The sequence below is a fragment of the Canis lupus genome, chromosome 1 (assembly GCF_003254725.2).
Source record: "Canis lupus dingo isolate Sandy chromosome 1, ASM325472v2, whole genome shotgun sequence".
Taxonomy (NCBI): domain Eukaryota; kingdom Metazoa; phylum Chordata; class Mammalia; order Carnivora; family Canidae; genus Canis; species Canis lupus.
Window position 1 is genome coordinate 26230166 of NC_064243.1, and position 20897 is coordinate 26251062.

General features: G+C 36.4%; 1 protein-coding gene across 2 annotated transcripts in view; it reads left to right on the forward strand.

The window, feature by feature from the left end:
* The window catches only part of EYA4 (EYA transcriptional coactivator and phosphatase 4), a 306395-nt gene that overhangs the window by 13825 nt on the left and 271673 nt on the right, over positions 1 to 20897 (forward strand). The window contains exon 1 of one of the 2 annotated variants that reach the window (XM_035707879.2): positions 20498 to 20703. The exons of the other annotated variant lie outside the window; for it this stretch is intronic. The gene's annotated coding sequence lies outside the window, so the exon portion shown is untranslated. Of the gene's footprint in view, positions 1 to 20497; positions 20704 to 20897 lie in introns of those variants that run through there. 2 annotated transcript variants of the gene reach the window in all.

Consider the following 20897-nt stretch of genomic DNA (forward strand, 5'->3'; position numbering starts at 1 on the left):
AGAAGCAGGCTCCATGCACCGGGAGCCCGACGTGGGATTCGATCCCGGGTCTCCAGGATCGCGCCCTGGGCCAAAGGCAGGCGCCAAACCGCTGCGCCACCCAGGGATCCCTCATGATCTATCTTATGTGATGTTTTCTCACATTCATTGTGGTGATGGTTTTGCTTTATAAAATGGCCCCCAATTGTAGTGCTAAGGTATGGTCTAGTGTTCTTCAGTGCAAGAAGGCTGTGATGAGCCATATGGAGAAGATATGTGTGTGAGATAAGTTGTATGGAGGCGTAAGTTATAGTTTTCTTGGCTGGGTTCAGTGTTAATAAATCAATAATTCATATCAAAGAAGGTGTCTTTAAACAGAAGCACACATAAAACAGTGTTAGATATTGTTCAGTAGATGAAAATATTGTGACTAGACTTGTGGGAACCTAACTGTATTTTCCCTAGGGATAATGGTTCAGTATTTGTTAGTTAAATGTTTGAAGGGACTTTTTAGAATATAACTACCATAAATAACAATAATAATCCTCTATATAAAATGATAATAATGACAATTATAAAAATAGCTAATATTTACTGTCAACTATGTTCCAGGTACTGTGCTAAATAATTTTCAGGAATTAACTTGTTTAATTCTATTATCTCAGGTAATTCATGAAGTAGGTATCATATTGACTCCATTTTTTTTAGATGAGACAAGGCTTTAGGGTTGTTAACAGGCGTCCCCATAAGGCTCATATTCCACCCGCTCCCCACCCCTCACCCCCAGCCCCGTACACCGAATTTAGAGCTAGGTTATCACAGATATTTCTTGAATGATAAATTGCTTTCATGTTGTATTCCATTCGATTTAATTTAGTAAGTACAGTCTTTAATATATTTCTTGGTCGCTTTCATTTTGTTCTTGAATAATAAGAGGAAGAAGCTATAATTTACTAGAACTGTCACTGATCCAGGCTAACCTGCATGTTTAGCAATTTGCAATTTCTGTGTTCAGTTGTGCCATTTTAGAAATCTAGACTTGTTGTTCATTCAAGAATATGTGAGGAACACCTCCTTTGGGGGAACAATGATTATTAAGTACCCGATCAAGTCCTTGGTGACTTCGAAAGTGGCAGATGGCCTCAAAAGATGGTTTTGTCCATCTGTAAATTAGGAGAATTTTAAGCTCCTTATCAATGCAGTGATTCTTTAAAAAAAAACTTATTCAGGTTCAGGGAAACAGAAGATTCTTGGAAAATGTTAATTTTCAATTATTTTCCCATTAATATTTCAATCATTTGAAGTACTGTCCAAATAGCATAATGAAGAATTGTTTTAGATTTTACTGATAAAGAAAACATGAAGGTTAAGTAATCTTCTGAAGGCATTGGATATAGATATAAATGACACCAAGTTCTCTTCATAAATTTAGAGTTACACAGTATTATTCTCCTATGGTGTTCATGTAACATCACACAAAGTGTCATGAGGCAGAATTATAGTATTTGATTAACACTGGAATTATTTATCTATAAGCCCCTCTGTGATTTGTGATGGAGAAGATGAGGATTACCTTAAGAGGAAGATTATGATAAGCCTCAAAAGGAAGAATGCCTTGAAAACTGGAACCAAAAAGTATATGATCTTCAAAGAAAAATTTCATCTCTTACTTAGAATTCTGTTCTAGAGATCTGCTAATTGTAATTGCAGATACTTATAGGGGGAAAGGGTGTTCCAGAAGAATGCTTCTAAGACTCAGGGCCAGGTTAGCCTAGGAAAAGTGGAGTAGCCCTCTCCTAAGTAATAAGAAGTCCCAAACACACATCAGTTGATCAGACTTCACTTCTAAATTCGAAACAGCCTGTTGACTTAAGGATATGTGTTGTATTTCAAACTATGAGGAGCCATGTGTCTTCTTTTAAAAGTGGGGAAATTAGTTGTAGGAAGGAAAAGGCATTACAGGAGTACAGGATTAAAACCCTATAGAGATTAAGCAACATTTTTGTTGAAAGACAAAAGCAAAGTTTTTACTGTCAAGAGGAACAGATAATTCAGAAAGGAAAGAAGTTGAATACCTCCAGTTGACTTTGTAGACCTTGGTTTGAGGCCATCTTTGCTATCTTTGACCAAAAGAAAGAAAGGAATCCCCCAAGATTGAAAACTACTGTGGGAACTGTTGTCTCTCTTGCAAACCAAGAGAGTAACAGGTCCCAGAAAATGAGATGAAAACAAGTGGCTTCTCTACTACATGTTCTCCCCATAGAAATAGTGCTGTTTCAACATGTAGACAAAAATAAACACCGTAAGTATTCCATTATAAGAGCTCAATATTCGCATGGTAATACTGTTAAACATACAAAGAAAAGTCAACATTTTAAACTGGTATTAGAAACATTCAGTAGAATTTAAAATGCAGGACATTTTATACTATTTTATTTATTTCTCAGTTCTCTACCATGTTTTTTAACTTATCAGCAGGATTTCTAAAGAACACATTCTATTTGGGGTGCATGCCATCTCTTTTACTTAAAATTTTTGTGATTTATACTTTGGTTATAATTTCAAATTCTTTGAGGCATTTATGCTTGGGACTGTTTCTATAGTTTATGTTCTTAAAGGTTTGAAGAGAAGTATCAAATAATGGTATATGATGGTTATTCATTGGGTATTTATGGGATAGGTGAATGGATGAACACAGCAAATTATTTTCCCCAAATAAAATTTATCTTTGAAATAACATTATTAATTGAAACTCTTTTGTAATTCAAATATAATATCACATGGTCTTATTGAGAAACCTTCACCATCTGAAATCTGTATAGAATGAATGTTCTATTTGGGTTTAATCCCACTTCCTTCCTCCCATTTTCAGCCTTCTAGTGAATTGTAAATGAAGAACTAAGAAAGACCGTATAAGACCACCAAGGTTTGCAGGGAGAAAGATATACTGTTCTAAATTATTAGGGCAAGTTTAATTAAATTCTACGTCACTTGGAATAACATCAACATTATTTTCGATTAGGTCTAGCCCTGGGAAAATTGTGAAATAAGCAAAGTTGGTTTTCAGATCCTACCCTCCAGCTTTCCATTTTATATCCCAGAATCTCCTTCTCTCTTCTGTTGCCTGCTTGTGCCTGCCCTGATCCAGCCCTTTGAGGTATCCACAGCATGCAGCTGTACCTATGCTAGCTCTCCATCTGGGCATACTGTGCTCATAACTCTTTCAGGTTCTCTGCCATCTTCCCATCCATACCAAAACTTTCTTGACAGGTCTCATCCTGTCATGTATCCACTGTCTGCTTTTCAAGGAGATTGCTAACTAATCTGATCAACCTCACTGATGTCATACTTAGATTAATGTATTGTAGAAGAGATCTTCCTTCATCCTTTTTGAAAAATTATTTTACTGAAGAAATAACATAAGTGCAGAAAAGTACACTAGTCATAAGGGTGCAACTCAATGAAGGCGAGCACACACATGGAACCAGCATCCAAATAAAAAAAATAGAACTTACCAACAGCCCAAAACCCCTTTACCAAGCACTATATTCCTAAGTCTGCACTATTCTAACTTCCAATAAATATTGGTAAAAATATTGTCCATTTTGTACATCACTTGAATTGAATCATACCATACTTACTCTTTTGTGTCTGGCTTCATTCACTCAACATTATGCCTATGCAATTACTCTACATTGTTGCATGTGTTTGTGAATTATTTTCATTGTATATATAGTCCTATCATGTGATGGCGCCACAAGCCACAATTTATTCATTCTACTGTCAATGGTTCATAGCATTTGGGTAGTTTCCAGTTTGGATATTATGAATAGCCCTATGAATATTCTTCATGTTTTTTGTTTATTGTTTTTGCTTTGTTTTTTTGGTGAACATAGCTTTGTGTTTCTGGAGTGGAATTGCTGGGTCAGAGAATCCATATATATTTAGCATTAGCAGAGACTCACAAAAAGTTTTCCAAAATGGTTAACCAAGATAGTGCTCCCTGTAGCAGAGTGTTAAGAGTTTGGGTTTTTTCCAAATATTCCCCTATATTTGTTACTGATTGCTTTTTCCTTTTAGTTGTTCTTGTGTATCTATAATAATGTCTCACCATAATTTTAATTTGTATTATGTTTATGACAATGGAATTGTACATCTTCTCAGTATTTATTGGTCTTTCTATATACCATTCTTTGCAAAACACATATTAAAGACTTTGGTTGGTTTTCTGTGATTGTCTATTTCCTGCTGATCTATAGAAAAAAATTATATTTGAGAAAGGAGTTCTAATCATTGAAGCATGGATGTAAGTGAAGTGTAGAAAACCTGGGCGAGATGCCTATACATAGCATTGTTTCTATTTGTCTCAACCCTTGAGCGTAACTTTCTAAAAGGTAACACAGGAATACAAGTCTTGTCTTTAGCCACATAACCACTTGAAACAATATCCTACCTTAGAAAATGGATGACATTTACCATCCAATTTACACATTTATTTTATTTTTCATCTTAAGTTGGGTCTGGGAAAAACCCAGTTTGAAGTCAATATTCTGATGAGTTGACATCAAATATCAAAACCCCAATGGGGAAAAAAATGCAGAAAATGAGAACAAGTGAGAGTGGAAAGGAATAAACATCCTAGTCTTAGCTGTGTATCTCTTGGCCATGGATGCCACTGTGGTAGTGTTATCCCACACATGTGGTCATAGTAACCAGAAGGACAGCATCACTGAAAGACACCCAGAATTAACTAGCCCACAGTATTTGAACCAGCCCAAAGAATTTTCCCATCAGTGTTCCTCCTAAGAGAATGCAAGCAACAATGCAAAGAATAACAATAATGCTGAATTACTAATGCTGTCAGCTGGATTTTCCATTTTCTATGAAATTTCTTACTTAGCCACAGGTCTACTATAAGTTCCTAGGTTTGGCAGTGACATCTTAATTCAATTTGTATAACCCATCAGTCTGTTTGGAAAGTTACACACAAATGCTGGTTACTGACTGACAATTGCAGTTCAGCCTGAATGTTTTTATACGATTCCATAAATGCCACAGTGAGTAACTATCTTTTATTTTCATTTTGGTCTGTTTGTTTTCTTTTCACCAATGATATGTGCTAACCAACACCCTCGACTATAGTGAGCTATCTGCCAGAGTTGTTTGAAGATCCATTGCCAGTCTCATTAATGTCAATTTGAAGCAATACCATGCTCCTTGCTTTGCAGAGTGAGCTTGACTAAGTGACTTGACCTCTCTAAGCCTTTATTTTCTCATCTGTAAAATGGACTAAAAATTGTAGCTATCGTACAGAGTTGTCAGGATTAAAGGAAATTATCCACATAAAACATCTGGAAAGTGCAAAAAAAAAGTTGGTTAATGCTAATACATACTTTACTACATAAAGATTACTACATATTTCTTTAAAGTATATTTCTCTGTATTTTTAACCTTACTAGTATTTTGGTAGTGATTCTTCTTTCCCTACCTGCTCTTTAGCCATTGAACTTTCTGGAAGCAGAGACTAGGAAAAGTAACTTTTTATCTCTACTTTAGACTTGGAGAACTCAATCAATTTACCTGTGGTTATTCTAGTTTATAAGTGCACAGAATTAACAATAAAACTTGGATTCACAGAAGTTTCCAAGTGGTATTAGTGTAAAGATAATGTTTTAAGTACTAAGAATCAGAAGCATCATATTATCAAAAATAACCAAGATGTAAACATAAACCAGCAGCAGGCTCTAAATAGAGCAAGAAATTGACTAAGCATGTCTTTTGTTATTCTCCTTTTGTTTGACTTTCTTCCCTTGGGGTCTGAGGCTCCTCTCTTGAACCATTCTGGTTCCAATTTATCTTCACTGTGCCACTTCTCCCAGACATATGCTTCCCCAGCCATTCAAACACTGTATCTCCCTAGCCCATATCAAAACATCTTTACTATGTGACACAATTAAAGTGTGACCCACTTTGCTATCATCACACCAGAAAAAGAAAGTCCCACTAAGATAGCTTAAAAACATTTGGAACCACCTATCCATAGATATGTCCACATGAACAAGTGAATCTTGGCTTAACTCAAAGAAACCAGTTCTTAATAGTGGAATGTTAGGAATCCTTCACAGAGCTGTCAGTGAGACATTTTAGGAGAAAACAAATGTTCTTAATAGATCATGTCAGTCAAGACTATCAATGACTATATAGCCCTGTGGGCATTCCCAATCCTAATTAAACACATCCACTCATGTGTTATATTCATGTGAGTTTAATTGATTTTTCCCAATACTTTTTTCACTACGTGTTATTATGTCTACTAACATGACTCACTTCTTCCCCTCCTCCCATCACTTGAAAGTTGTTACAGGACACCATCTGAATAACAGCCATATTCACACACCCATGATAAGCTGGACCTGAAAAGTAATTATCCTAGATTAGCACAGGTCCTCTGATGCTAAATTAGCAGCCAGGACCATGTACGCAGTTGCTCCCTGACCCTCAGTTACTCTTCACAGAAAATCTGCAGAAATACGAGTAGAGTAGTCCTTATGCTATTGGTTTAATTTACTTACCATTTATAGACCTGGCCTCAGTTGGGAAACAGATTTATTTAGTCACTAAGAAATTCATCCAACCTAAGTACATATTAGGCAACAATTAAATGCTTATTCATTGGCTGGCAAACAAGGCAGGGGGAGCAGTAAAATCAATGCAAAAACAGGAGCTGGTCTTTAGAAATAACCACAGAGCTGCATCCCCCTTTTCTGCAAATTAGAAAACTGAACAGAGAGGTTAAATGTCAACAAGTGGTGGCAAAAGTAGACCTGGTACCCAAGACTCTGGATTCCTATGTATTGTTTCTTCCACTATGCTTTCTGGTCTATGTATTCAAAGGCAAAACTAAGGCATAAAACACAGCATGATGCTGAAGCTATAAAGTTTGATCACCCATTGATAGGAAGAGCTGCATATCCCAATTATAGATATACACCTTAAAATATACTTCATTCTCTGACTCTGTGACTGTGTGTTTATGATAGCTTTGACTCTTACAGAGTTTTCATATATGTATTTAATAATTGTTATTTCTAGTTCTAGAAAGAATCACAAATTTGTTTGTTTGCAGCTGGATCAATAACTGGGTGATGAGATAAACCTAAGTGTCCTGGGATGGAAGAGATTTCTATATGAGAGTCATCACCTTGAGTCATTCTGCTTGCTATGTGTGCCAGTAACAATATAATACACGAAGTGTTCAGAACAGGTTCACCAGCGATTCAAGTATAGAAGAAGCTGACTAATGGTGTTACAGGCGATGCCAAGAATCAGAAAATTGAGGAAATCAAGTGTGAAGTGATTAGTCTGGTGTTGGTATGATGTTATTTGTACTGAAATTAAGATTTAAAAGTTGGAAAACTGGAGAGCATGGTGGAAATATTTGGATAAAACACTGAAGTCCACCAATTTGTATAGTGCATATCATATCTTTTTAAAAATTATTCTTTGTTTTGCTTTTTTGTAAAGTATGGATTCATTGCCTAATGCCAGGATACAACAGTTAGTTTCGCACATATTGATGATTCCTATTGGCTCACTAGTTTGAATCCGTGGACTTTAATATTAAGTTACCTTTCATTTTGATTTCAAGGGCATTAATATTTGATTTCAAGGGCTATAAATCATGGTTCAATTAAAACCTGATTTATGTAAACTTTCTAGTAGGAAGCAAAATTGAAACATTCTAATCATTGAGGGAAAATACTCTGGTCCTCTTGCACCTGTTGGAGACTAAATGAGTCCCTCCTAACCTCTTTCTGTATAAAAAAAGACAACTCTGCCAACTAGGAGGCATTGGTTTTGCATCTTTTAGGGAAGTCTGATAAACACATCAGGGATTAGTCACAGCCAGGCACAGATGGAATTCCCAAAGTGCTCTCTGCTCTACATAACCATTACACCACTTGCCCTTGCCTTGTGTGTGCTGCCATTTCTATGACTTTTTACAATAACCACTTCAAAATGGAGGATCCTCAGGAATGAAATGAAAGAGTTAAAATGGGCTACATCCAAATGAGAACCCAAAGCATGGAAATTATGGGTTTGGGGAAAATGTTTTCTTGGTTTATTTGATTAACACTTTGCCACTGAGGAGAATTTTCCTTTGAGGTTTCTTATTCTGGATAGTTTTAAATGTAATTGGTTTAAGTGATACTTTACTTAAATATATCTTAAATAGAAATCTGCCACTAACTATAAAATTTTCATGCTCAGTCCAATTGACTTCAAAGTCATCCAAAATGCTTATTCCCAAGTGACACCTATCAATCTCCGACTGTGTTCCTGATGGAGACTGACATCTGAAACCAACAATTAAAGTCACCTAATGCCAGGACTCTTTAAGGACTGAAGGGCTTTGCAGTACCCTATCAAAGAGGCTCATAACCAACTCATACTATGATTGTTTCTTATAAGTGTGGTGGGAGGACTAATTTCTTGACACTCATTTAACATTACAGGAAAATAATTTTCAGAGCCAAAAGGCCATTCTTTGCCAAATCAACACATTCAAAATAGCATGTTTTAATGTAAAACTGAAAGTATCATTAAGGCTTTGACTATTTTTTGTGTATTTTATAATCATCCTGCCCTTGTTCTCTCATTTATTTATGTGAGATTAAAGGATATTAAATTTAAAACTTGCCTTTAAGTAATAGAAGAGCTACAGAGAGGGTAAGAAAGAGGGAGAGGGGCACCTGGGTGGCTCAGCAGTTGAGCGTCTGCCTTTGGCTCAGGGTGTGATCCTCGAGTACCAAGATCGAGTCCCATATCTGGCTTCCTGCAGGGAGCCTGCCTCTCTTTCTGTGCCTCTCATCAATCAATAAATAAAATCCTTAAAAAAAAAAAAAAAGAATGAGGGAGAAAGAGAGAGAGAGAGAGAGAGAAATTAGATACGTTCCCATTCAGATTGAGGTATAACAAAGCAATTATCTTGGTCTGTGATGTAGAAGTCTCAAAACTCATGCAGCCATGACTACCTAAAATCTCAGGAAAGGTGGTTTCAGGGGAACCAAAAAAAATATCATTAGTATTAGTATCATTAGTATTAGGCTCTAAATTTAAGATTGTATTAATTTATTTATGCAACAAACATTACTATTTTCCATGTCCTAAAATGATGCTGAGACTATGAGTTATGGATGATGTCAAAGGAACTCTTGCTGAGAGCGGGAAGTGGACACCTTTACCTATGACTACAACTTGAATCAACATGTAATTCTTTTATCCAACCCTACCTCTTTCCCCTCTACTTCCTACCAGTTAGGCAGCCTCTTATCCTCTTTCTTCACCTGGTGTTCACCCTTAAGAATAAGTTACCAGGACCACATCAAATTGATTAGAAAGATTTAAAGGAATTTTAAAATTTTTTTAAAAGATATTTTATTTATTTATTCATGAGACACACACACACACACACACAGAGGCAGAGACACTGGCAGAGGGAGAATTAGGGTCCTCACAGGGAACCCGAGGCGGAACTCCATCCCAGGACCCCGGGATCACTCCAGGATCCCGAAGGCAGATGCGAAGGGACACCCTAATCTGTAGCGAACTGATGAATCTTAATTTCCTGTTACATAAGCAAAAATAGGGCAGCCCGGGTGGCTCAGCGGTTTAGCTCCACCTTCAGCACAGGGTGTGATCCTGGAGACCCGGGATCGAGTCCCACGTTGGGCTCCCTGCATGGAGCCTGCTTCTCCCTCTCCCTGTGTCTCTGCCTCTCTCTCTCTCTCTCTCTCTCTGTGTGTGTGTGTGTGTCTCATGAATAAATAAAATCTTTAAAAAAACAACATAAATAGCATATAAAATTACTGTTAGGAATTTTGGAGAAAGAAGCATACCATTTTTTTGCTATTGCTTTTGTTTTGGGAACTAAATTATTTCTATATCAAAGATTTCATTGTAAATAATAGGTTTTATTTTGACATAGAGAAAAACTGACTTTCAGCTAGAAAACAGAATAGGATAAATGGCACTTTGAAGTTTAGTATCAAACAGGGTACTAACAGAGAATAGATATAATATTTTTGAAGATGAACTAGAGGGAGAAATTTTCAGTTAAATATCTCATTTTTTTGATGGTATTAATCCATTCCCATTTGTAAAATGTCAAGTAAACATTCAGAAGGATATTTTAAGGCCATTGTGCAGGAAGAGATTTATGGATATGAATTTCAGGATGTGAATTGCAAGGCAATTGACTTAGCAAAAAGTACCACTATCACTACTTTGAGATGATGACTTCTAAATTGTAGGTCACAGTCCCAGAGGGATAACTGTTATAATTAGATTATTTATGAAGAAATAGGCCCAAATGCTGGTGAGATATCACAAAGTATTTTGTTACACTATTGATGTTGCTTAGAAATATATTAGAAACATAAGAGAAATGGTTGTTCTATCTTTGCCCAGAATTATGATTCATCAGCATCGGGAATAGGATTGCAGTTTTGGTGACTATACTCCATGAAAAATCTGATGAAATTTTTGGGAAAGTCTAAACAAAAGGCAATTCTGGTTGAGCTTGGTGTTCTTGTCCTTGTTTTATAAGATGATTGGACTCTTCAGTTTGTTCACAAGAAAATTCTTGAGGCCTCTTCATAGAACTTCATCAAGTCATGCAGTTATGAAGAAGCATTTAAGAATATTTTAAAAAGAGAACAATCTTTGCAAGATTGCAACAATCTTTTTTATTAAAGTGTGAACTAACTCATATAAATAATGAGTATTAATAACTGAGGTTTTGGGGTCATCTTAATAGGCAAAATGGCTTATTTGGTAAGCTATTCCACATCCTAGGTTGTTACATAAATTTTAAAATCAAGAAAAGAGCCACAAACATTCACTTTTAAACTGGTGTACCATATTTGAAAGTATAGTTCCATAGGTACTGAGCTGAGTAATCCTTTATGAGTTTCAATATGAAAAATTATTCATCATCACTACTTTAACAGAAATGCTAAGGACATTAAAATAATAGATTTGCTGTTTAATGATTTGAGGGATCTAAATGAAATACAGATTGCAAAATTGAAGAAACAAAACATTTTCTTTTATGTTTGATCATGAAGGGCACTAAGGTACAGTTTGTAGACTTCATAACAAGCAGTAAAGCTAAACTAGGAGTTAATCTAGCTAGTTACCTATAGTATACAGACCACCGATGGCCATGAGAAGCTATTTCTTATAAGCACACTTTAAAGTTACAATGACAGGAAAAAGGAGCTAAATCAAGTTTTTACTTGTTTTGAAATACAACCCTCAATGAGGCATTGTTTGCATATTGAACTAAATGTATAAACAATACGTTGTGGGTTTAATTTGTGAAATGAATGTAAGTCTTGATGAGCTGTGATGTTTGCTATTTGGAAATAGAAAACTACTTTTAATTTTACATTCATTTGAGGATTGACACAAGCATAAGATATTGAGGCTCCCCAAGTTAGCTTGAAGTTTGACATTATTCTAAGCAAGAATTAAAATAATAGCATAAAAACTGATTAAAGGTTATATGGTATAGGTTATGAAGTTTGATGGAAAAACACCTAATGAAAATATTTTTAAATGCTATGATGATAAAACTACAAATTAAATATTTTCAGTTGTTGACAATGGGTTCCTAAAGCCATGCACAACTGTGTCCTCAGTCAAGATTACCACCAGTCCTTCACTGGGTGTTATGCTATGTGTTGGCAAATTGAACTCCAGTTAAAAAAAAAAAAAGATTACCAGTCCTTGTGTGTTGTATATGTACCATACTTTGTTTTCAGTTCGATAGCCTTTTATGTTAAGTATCACAGCAATGTGTTCAAAATGTATTTAGCATTGTTTTGCTACTTAATATAAATATATTGATAAGAAATGTTATCTAATCATAATTAAAATATATTACAAAATATAATTTAATTATAAACTATAATTCAGTAATAGAAGAAATAAATTTGAATATTTATATAATATTGATAAAGCAGTCACATTATCAAACATAAACATCTTTGAGTTTTGTTTTGATACTAAAAATAAAACTGTAAATTCAAGTCATGCTTTACCTCAAAAATAATATGAATTTTAAATTAAAAAACAGTATTTTATGCACACACATAACACTTCTGGTTTGTTCTTATTTGTCAGTTGCAATTTGCTGCTCAATTAATATCCAGCTTCTTATTAATAAAAAGGGTAGGTCACAGTCTCTTGATTCCTGAAATTTGATACCATAATAAATGGATCTAATCATTCCATCTTTGTAGTAATATTTTGAATTATATACTATGGGAAACTTATACCAAAAATTGTTCTATGAGTTTCCAATTTTATACAGAAAATAAAGGGTGCTACAAAGAATTGATCTGAAAAAAAGAGTTGGAAAGAAACTGGGGATACGGGAGTCATAAAAAAAAAAAGCGAACCTTGTCAATTATGTTACTTCTCCATTAGTTGTATATTTTATAAAACTAATATTATATTTAGTGTTCCTGTTCAAAATGTGTCATCCACAGGCACAGTAATACACACATGTTATGCTCAGTAACTTTAATCAGTGTGGGAAGAATTGAGAAACCTCTGTTCCATTTCCATTTCCCCACATTTAATGAGCAAACAAATCACTTAACCTCTCTTCAACCAGAGCTTCATAGCTAGAGAATAAGAAGATTGGGCTACACTATGACCAAACTTACCTATAGGTTTATAAAAGCAGTTATTCTATGACAAGTATTATCTTACTGTTACTGAAAAAAGAAATGAAATCTATTACCTGGAACTTTCAGGTGGGTTGCTGACAAGGGTAGAGTGGGCAAGTTAGAGAAACAGTGGAAGGAATTCATAAAAATGAATATTTTTTTTTAAATGCAAGATTCCTAAGATTCTGGCCCTGGAGATCCTTTTGCCCTATTTTAAGTTACATGATCATTCAAAATAGTATGGACACTTTTAATAGCTATTTATGTATAGGAGGCTTATATGGATAAAAATATGATTAAAAAATAAAAGTGGGTAAGAAAGAAGAAAGATAAGATGGGGCCGTAAGTGGTATAAGACACAAGACTGGAACAAAAGCACATTCCATAGCAACCTATTCATACCTTGCTGGAGATGAAGCCCAAATGTGGCTTTAGACTTTTTAGCAGGAAATCAAAAAGAGAAACTTGATTAGTTACACAATTCTCAGTGCCTTCAAGATGTAAACAGTCTCTAATTCTGATGATACCAAAACTTCTTTATCTTCACACACACACTACACACACACACACACACACACACACCAGCGTGTGATGTCATAAATGAATTCTCAACAAAAGTCTATGAATTAGATGCCATAACTCCTTCTATAGCCTATTGTCACTTTTAGGCTTTCTTTTTTCTCCCCCCTCTTCTCTCTCTCTCTTTTTCTTTTTCTTTTTTAAATTATAGCCATGCCAATTAATACAAAGGCATATTTCATTGAGACCTAGGTAATACAAAAAGGCTTAGACAGTATGTATGTAGTATATTTATTAAAGAACTATCATTGATTTATTCAGCCCGTTTTTCTGTCTTGCCTCCTGAGTGTAAGATTCTACATTAAGCACTCCGAAGGACCCAAAGGTGAATAAACTAAGTAGACTGTTATCCCCATCTAACACGTAACCATGGAGGAGTTCATAAAAGAGCAAAGATCATCTGTGGTGGGGTGGCTGAGAGCAAAGCAAATAGTTCTGGAAAGAGGATGGGACGAGAGAGTGGAAGCTCTGGAATGTGAGGACAAAGGTTTATCTGCTTCCCCCACCCCCCAGTGCCCCTCCACCCCAGCTGCTCTGCCAAAAAAATAAAGTAGTGGCATGAACAGAACTGTGTTGTAAAATGAGTAATCTGATAGAAGTGGGCAAAGGCATTAGAAATGGGAAAATCAATTGTATGGCTATTTAAATAGTCTCTGTGAAAGTAAACGAAGCAGAGATTAAGTTAGCATTAAAAAATACGAAGGAAGGGATAAAGCAAAGCTTATCACATGAGTGAGACCTCTAGGATTCAGCAACTAATTGGATGACCAGGGCTAAGGAATGAAAGGACTCATTTGTACCTCCAGGTGGCTGGGAGGTTATTTGTGCCATTAACAGGTAAGGGAACACGGGGAGAGGAGTATCTTGTTCTGGAAAAGGCTGGAATGAAGAGACAATGGCTTCTGTTTTTCTTGTATTGAATTATGCACATTCCTAGGCATAGACACTCTTCATGATCTAAAGGCCAGGTCTGAATGGTACCTCCTTTATTCCCTCAGATGAAAGCAAACTCTCTCTGTTCTGAACTAAAGTAGTATGCTTGTCGATGTTTCTCTTAAGAGGCTTGACACTTTCTCTCTCTTGTAATAACTATTTTTAAATGCCCTAGTTTCTGCTCTAGACTAGAATTTTCTGGAGGACAGCAACTGTGTCTGGTTCATCTCTGTACCTCCTTACATGGGGTAAGCACGCTTGAATGCTAAGAGCAGATGCTAAGGGACAGCAACAGTTAAGTGGCCAGAATGGATTCAAGGCAAGGATAAGGGAGGAGTTAGAGGGCTGGAGATGACCAAGGCTAGAGTTGAGCCACAGAAGCCAAGGAGAAGAAAGTTCCAATGAGAAGCTTGTCAGTGGGGGCCATTCATCAAAGAACAGGTTTGCAGGGAAGACTGGGGAAAGGATCTGACAGTGAAAGCAGAGGGGCTTAGGAACTTGATATCCTGAAACCCAGGGTGAAAACCAGGCCATGCCACCAGGCTCTGGATTCCCTCAGGACTGACGTCCTAGGTGGCTTCAGTCCTGGCTGTCAGGAATAATGTTTTGGCAATGCGCCAATATGGGGGAAAATTACAAACGTTTATGGGTTGCTTTCTTTTAAAATAGCTTCATAGGCTCAATGGGGGCAAAAGATCCATCGTTATTATTTAGATTGCCTCTTATTTGAAGGTTCAAGAGAAAAGTGCTATGCCATTTTAAGCACTCAACTGTTCAAAAGAGGCAGAAATGAGGAGCAACAGCATGAAGACCTCCCCAGGGCTTTGTCTCACGTGACTGTATAGTACTTTATAGACCACAAAGTTCTTTCACTTGCACTGGTTCACTTCATCTTGAAACAAAGGAATGTGGGCTCATCCTTATATTTCAGAAAGACAAACTCTTATCTGTGTGGTGGATTAATGGAAGAGAGTGTAGAGGAGGAGGATGGCAGTTATGTAGAATCTGGCCTGGGGAGGCAGCAGTGAAAAAGAAATTGAAGGAAAGATAAGGAGACACTGCTAATAAAAACAAACAAACAAACAAACAAACAAAACCTTATCTTGCTGACTCTTTGTATATGGAAGGTAAGAAAGAGAGAGGATGAATTCAAAGTGTAAGAAAGGGTGAGGACGAATTCAAAGTTTAAGAAAGAGTGAGGACGAATTCAAAGTGTTGGGCCTCTATGAAGGTGGTGCCATTAACAAAATTAAATCAAGAAGAGGAGTCAGTGGATGAACCATGCATTCAACTTTGAGTATGTTCAGCTTGAGATGCCCAGATCTTTAGGAAGAAGATTTATGTTCTAAAGTTGCCTACTTACATGAAAAGAAGGGATTATAGAACTGAATGAAATTGAAAAGAAGAGAGGAAATAGAAAAAACTTACTATTTTTTTTTTTAGCAGAATTAAGAGAAAAAAAGGAAACTCCATAGGGACTACAGAAGTATAATCAGGGGATAAACACAGAATCATGGAAGACAAAAGAGGACAAGGCTATTGTAAGTTAGGAGAAGGCTGTCAATACCAAATGCTTCCCGGAAGTCAAGAGTGATGAAGAAGAAATGACCATTAGAAGACCACTGATGATTTTAAGAGAACAGTCTCTGTAAAGAAAAGAGAATGAAGTCAGATTTTTAGAACTTAACAAGGTGGAGAAATAGATGCACTGAGGGCTGACCGCTTATTTTGAGATGGTTGGTAGCAGAATAAAAGAATCAGGTGAACGGGAAAGTCATTTTTAATGTGTGTTGGGGGCAGGGGTGAGAATATAAAGCTAATATCAAAAAATATTGTTTAAAGATATGGTTTCTAAATGTGCTCTAGGGCATAGTGAAAAGAACAGACAATTTTCAGTTGTATTAAAGTATTTCCATTAACAAATATTCAGACTAAATGAGTAGTTGCAATTTAGTAGTTTTTCTAACTTTGAGATTTTATAAAAGAAATAGGAGTAGGACAATGGAGGTAATGGAGTTGACAATGCCAAACACATTACCTTAAAATTTTCAAATTGATTTATTTGACCTTCATAATTTGGGCACTTTGGAATTATAATCGTTAGACTTTGGGGACTTTGGAATTATAATCAGTGGTCATTTTTTATAAGTAGATGAACATCAAGAGGATATGTAATAAAGAGTTGCATAAAAAATCAATTAGATCTTTCCTTATTTGAAATGTAGGTAGTTATAAGCCAATGAAATTAAGAGGACAATCAAGTGATATTGTTCATATATTGATTATTATTATCATTTAGATCTATGCATTTGAAGTACTTGAGAAATCTAGATTGTTACAGTATGCCAAAAGGAACTCTGAATTGAAAATAGAGAAAAAAGTTACATATAAGTTTGTTAGAATATGAAAGTAGCATGAGTTGGTGGGAATTTGCAATGAAGCCAAAACATAAGGCCATAGAAAAAAAAAAATTTTTTTTTGTTCTAGTATGCTTGTAAGACCACACCTGGAACAATGTGTTCAATGTGGGATACGTCTTAACAAAAAATGAACATCTAGGAAACTGGAAATAGTTCAGAGACAAGCAATAAGAATGATTAAGGGCTTGGAGAGATTTTGCTGAAACAAGATTAAAAGGCCTTACACTTGTTTAATGTGGCTCCCAGAGGACTAAAAGTGGGCGTGATATCTGTTTATAAACATCTGAAGGTTGGGTGTAAACGTGAAAGATAGAGCAGAATTGCATAATATGATAAAAGGATTTAACCTGAGAAAAAAATTTCAAGAGAAAATTTAAAAGTAAATATAATGAGTCTGTCTCCCAGAGTGTGCGTTTATTTCCCTTTCTTTAGCGACTTGGCCAAGAATGAGGAAGTTGAGTAGAAAGCCCTACAGAAGAGAATGATCCAACAGGTCCCCTGCAGATCCAATTTCTTCACTTTCACAAGCCAGTAGAAACCTTTTTAAGCTTGATCTGTTTGTATAAAATTACTCAGAATATGTGTTTGTTTACAGATTTTAGTAAACCAGCAGCATAGAGCTTTAGATTCCCAGGCAATTGTGTCTTATTCTCATTTGTTCCCATAATCTGTCTTTGGTAGAGTCCTTGAGCAAAACGGTGTTAAACCTAGTTCATATTGATGCTGCCCTCTGAAAGGTCTTCTCTCAAAGCTTAAATGGTTTGCTTAGAGTTTACTAAGAAACAATTGAATGACTTTGTTGTTTAAGCATTGTGTCTACTTCCAGCTGGAGTTCAAAGGTATACCAACAGAGTAACTCAAAAGATCTATTTTGGGATTATTTCTATAAGCATCCAGTCTTCTGTTTTCATTTGTTGGTGACTGTAGTGTCTTCTTAAAATTTTTTAGCATAAAGTTTGTTCTGACTGAAGTGATGGAATGGTTTTCCCTTAAGGTTGCTTTGAAATGAAATTAAAATAAAAATTATGTTTTGGATTATGAGCTCCTAGAGGGCTTTGTCTTCTATAAAACCCAGTGCCAAACAGCACTTTGCACACTTGAAAAATAAACAAATAGTAGATGACAACTGCAGAAGCATCCCATCCTGGAGGGGTTGGCTAAATGAATTGCTAATAAGGGAATCTTAGATTTCCACTGATTTTCACTATAAAGCCGCATTCTTTTTTGCTTCCAAACAAATGTCTTTTTCTCAGATTAAGTCGGACATTTATGGATATTCTGAGGGCCTGATTCATGTCATGTAGGATCTGCCAGTGTTTCTGAATCGCTTCCAGAATTTTCCAGCAGATTTCAGAATCTTCCCACCCGTCTTTTCAGGCCCTTTGACCCCCTCTCATTGTTCTACTTTTTTCCTTTCCTCTTCACTGCCTTGTAGAACTTTGTTGCAGTACCGGTCTGGGCCAATAGATGCTGCCACCTCAGGAGGTTAACAGTTGGAATGTTGCTTTTTCAGAGGTTAAGGCCTAAGATGAAGTGTGAGTGTTGAGGGAGCAGAGGGAAGGAGAGGGTAATGGGTAACTGATATAGAGTCTCTTTAGAGAGTAATTTGGTTTTTAATTGCGTGCTTATGAGTTGTTTGAATTTTGCCACAAGATACTAAGAAAAACAATAAAAAAATAAATTAATTTTAAAAAGACACCTCAACTTCAGACTCTTCCAATATATCTCAGGCAAGGAAATCAATAATTGAATTAAAACAGAATTTTAAAGGTAACCCCTCAAAGCATCTTGGATTCAACACTTCTCTATGGTAACGGAAAGGAAAGGCTTGAAAATATGTTTTGGAGAACCTGAGGGACATAAGGAATGTATTTCTTTAAACCAGTGTTTCTCAAACTGATGTGTGAAATAATTTTAGGTAGTATAGAATAAATAATTTTTATTTATATAATACAGATTTATTTGCAAGGTCATTTTCCATTTATGGTAAATTATATTGATTTTCCATTTGTGATGATGATGTAAAGTTTCCTTTGTCAGATACAAATAGTTTAAAGAAAAATATTAAGTTAAAATATTACAGATGATCTAGTAATAATTATAAACGTGATATTCAGTAGAAATGCTGGAAATAATGCTTAAATGGGCAATACATTTTACCTATACAACCTCATAATTGTTTCCTATGCTCAATTTTTTATTTCAAACTTGGACTGAAATACGCCATTTTATATCACTCCTTAGTGTCCATGTAATATATGTACATTTAAGACTAGAGGGACTCAAAGATAGTAATAAGAAGTTGAATACTATTATTGTGATGCAATTATAGGTTTTTAAAAATAACTTCTATGAATACATTCTTCTAAAGATGTATAAAATATCACATGGGGAGCAAAGTAAATTGAAAGCAAGGTCAGTGTTGCTGAAAATCTGATTTTAGAAGGGAGTAAAAAGACATGCTAAAAATAATTATATGAACAGTATGCTAAAGTATGAAATTATATTGTATCCAAATTGTGCATCTCCCCACCTTTAGAGGTCAAACTAATATAATATTTTATAACAAAATGAAGTTCAAAAATTGTGGTCTTATGGGGAGAGTATTAAATTCAGCATCGCACTTACTTTTTGCATATTTGGTGTAGTCACTGAAACACACACTGTACTAAAAATATTTACCATTTTTCTGACTACTCCATTAATAATAGCATCACAATGGCTAATAGTGGTCTTTAGCATTACACAGAGGCTGGTTGGAATTTTAGGTCTGCCATTTATCAGGAAGCTGCTAAAAATTCGAAGTCCTTAATTTTCCCACCCGTAAAATGAGGGAAAATAAGATCTGCAAAGTTAATTAACTCTTCCTATTGATATTTCTGTCTTATGTGTATATTAACTGACATCCTCTTCAGGCTTCAGCTCACACTCCAAATCCTTTCTGCACCAAATCCACCACCAGAACGCTTTTCACCTTGAAAAGCAGAAAAGGGAACATGGTGCCTGGCAAGTCTAAGCCTTCAAAATAAATCTACAAGCAAGATCCACACCCAGTGAGAAGTGAGAGCATCAGTGAGTGCCTTTATCAGTTTAAACTTACAACCTCACCTTTTCCATTGCCTGTTCATAATTGTGGGTAATCCCCCACTAATTAAAAAATAAATTGTACCTACAAGAATTCAGTACTGGTTTTTGCTTTTGAACCTGACAGTTTTCGTGTCGGTTGCAAAAGACCAAGATGAAATAAAGAGGGAAATATTTTTCTGACTTTTTACAGAAAAGTATTTAAGTTGACAAAACATTAAAGCTCAATTTTCTTTGAATAGGAGTAAATTTTACTAGTTACCTTGTAATTTCTTCTGCCACATTTAAGGCAATGTGGGGAGGTGCTTGTTAAATTACAGGCTTTGTGGTTAGAGTCCACTGGGTCGTCAAGTTACTTAGGTTTCTTTGGGCCTGGTCTCCTTATCTCTTATATAACCATCATACAATAACCCCCTTAAAGTCGTGAAAATTAAATGAACTTACACCTACCAAAAGGGACCGGTATAATGACTGACGATAAATTTTCGGTACATTAAAACACTTATCATAATCTATGTGACAGTTCAAGAAGATGCTCCTAAAATAGACAAGAGGTTTCAGGGAGAGGCAATTAAATGGATGCAAAATCTATGTGTTGTTTATTGACTACCGTGCCGCAGCCTCTGGTTGTGATATACACGTAGGTGGGTTCGTGCAGAATATTAAATCCTATGTGGGTGCATAATGCATGTGCCGAAGGCTTGGGCATGAAATGTCACTTCAGCAATGTGCCTGGGGAAGCTCTGACGCTGCCTGACCTTTGGACGTCTGGGAGGAATGCCTATACCTGTGCCCAGCGCTGGAAGGGGCCCAGGCCCTTCCCAGCAAAGCCTACCCCCAGACTGCCGACTCGCTCCCAGCGTACATCTTCACGCGAAAGGGTATTTCGTCCCTTCCGACTGGCGTGGGTTGGTTTTTCTTTGACGTCGTTGCAAGCAGGCGAAGTCCCTTCTGCCTTGTCCCTTGGGGTAAGTGGAAAGGAATCCGGCGGGGGCCCGAAGTCGCCTACACCCCGGAGCCGGGCAGCGGCGGAGTGGGAGGCGACTTCGGGCGGCCCCGCAGGAGCAGGTGGGGACGGACGGAGGCTTCCCCGTCCCGGGACCCGAGCGCGGTCGCGGGTCCCTCCCCTCGTCGCGGGCGGCGGGGGCCGGCGCCGGGCCCG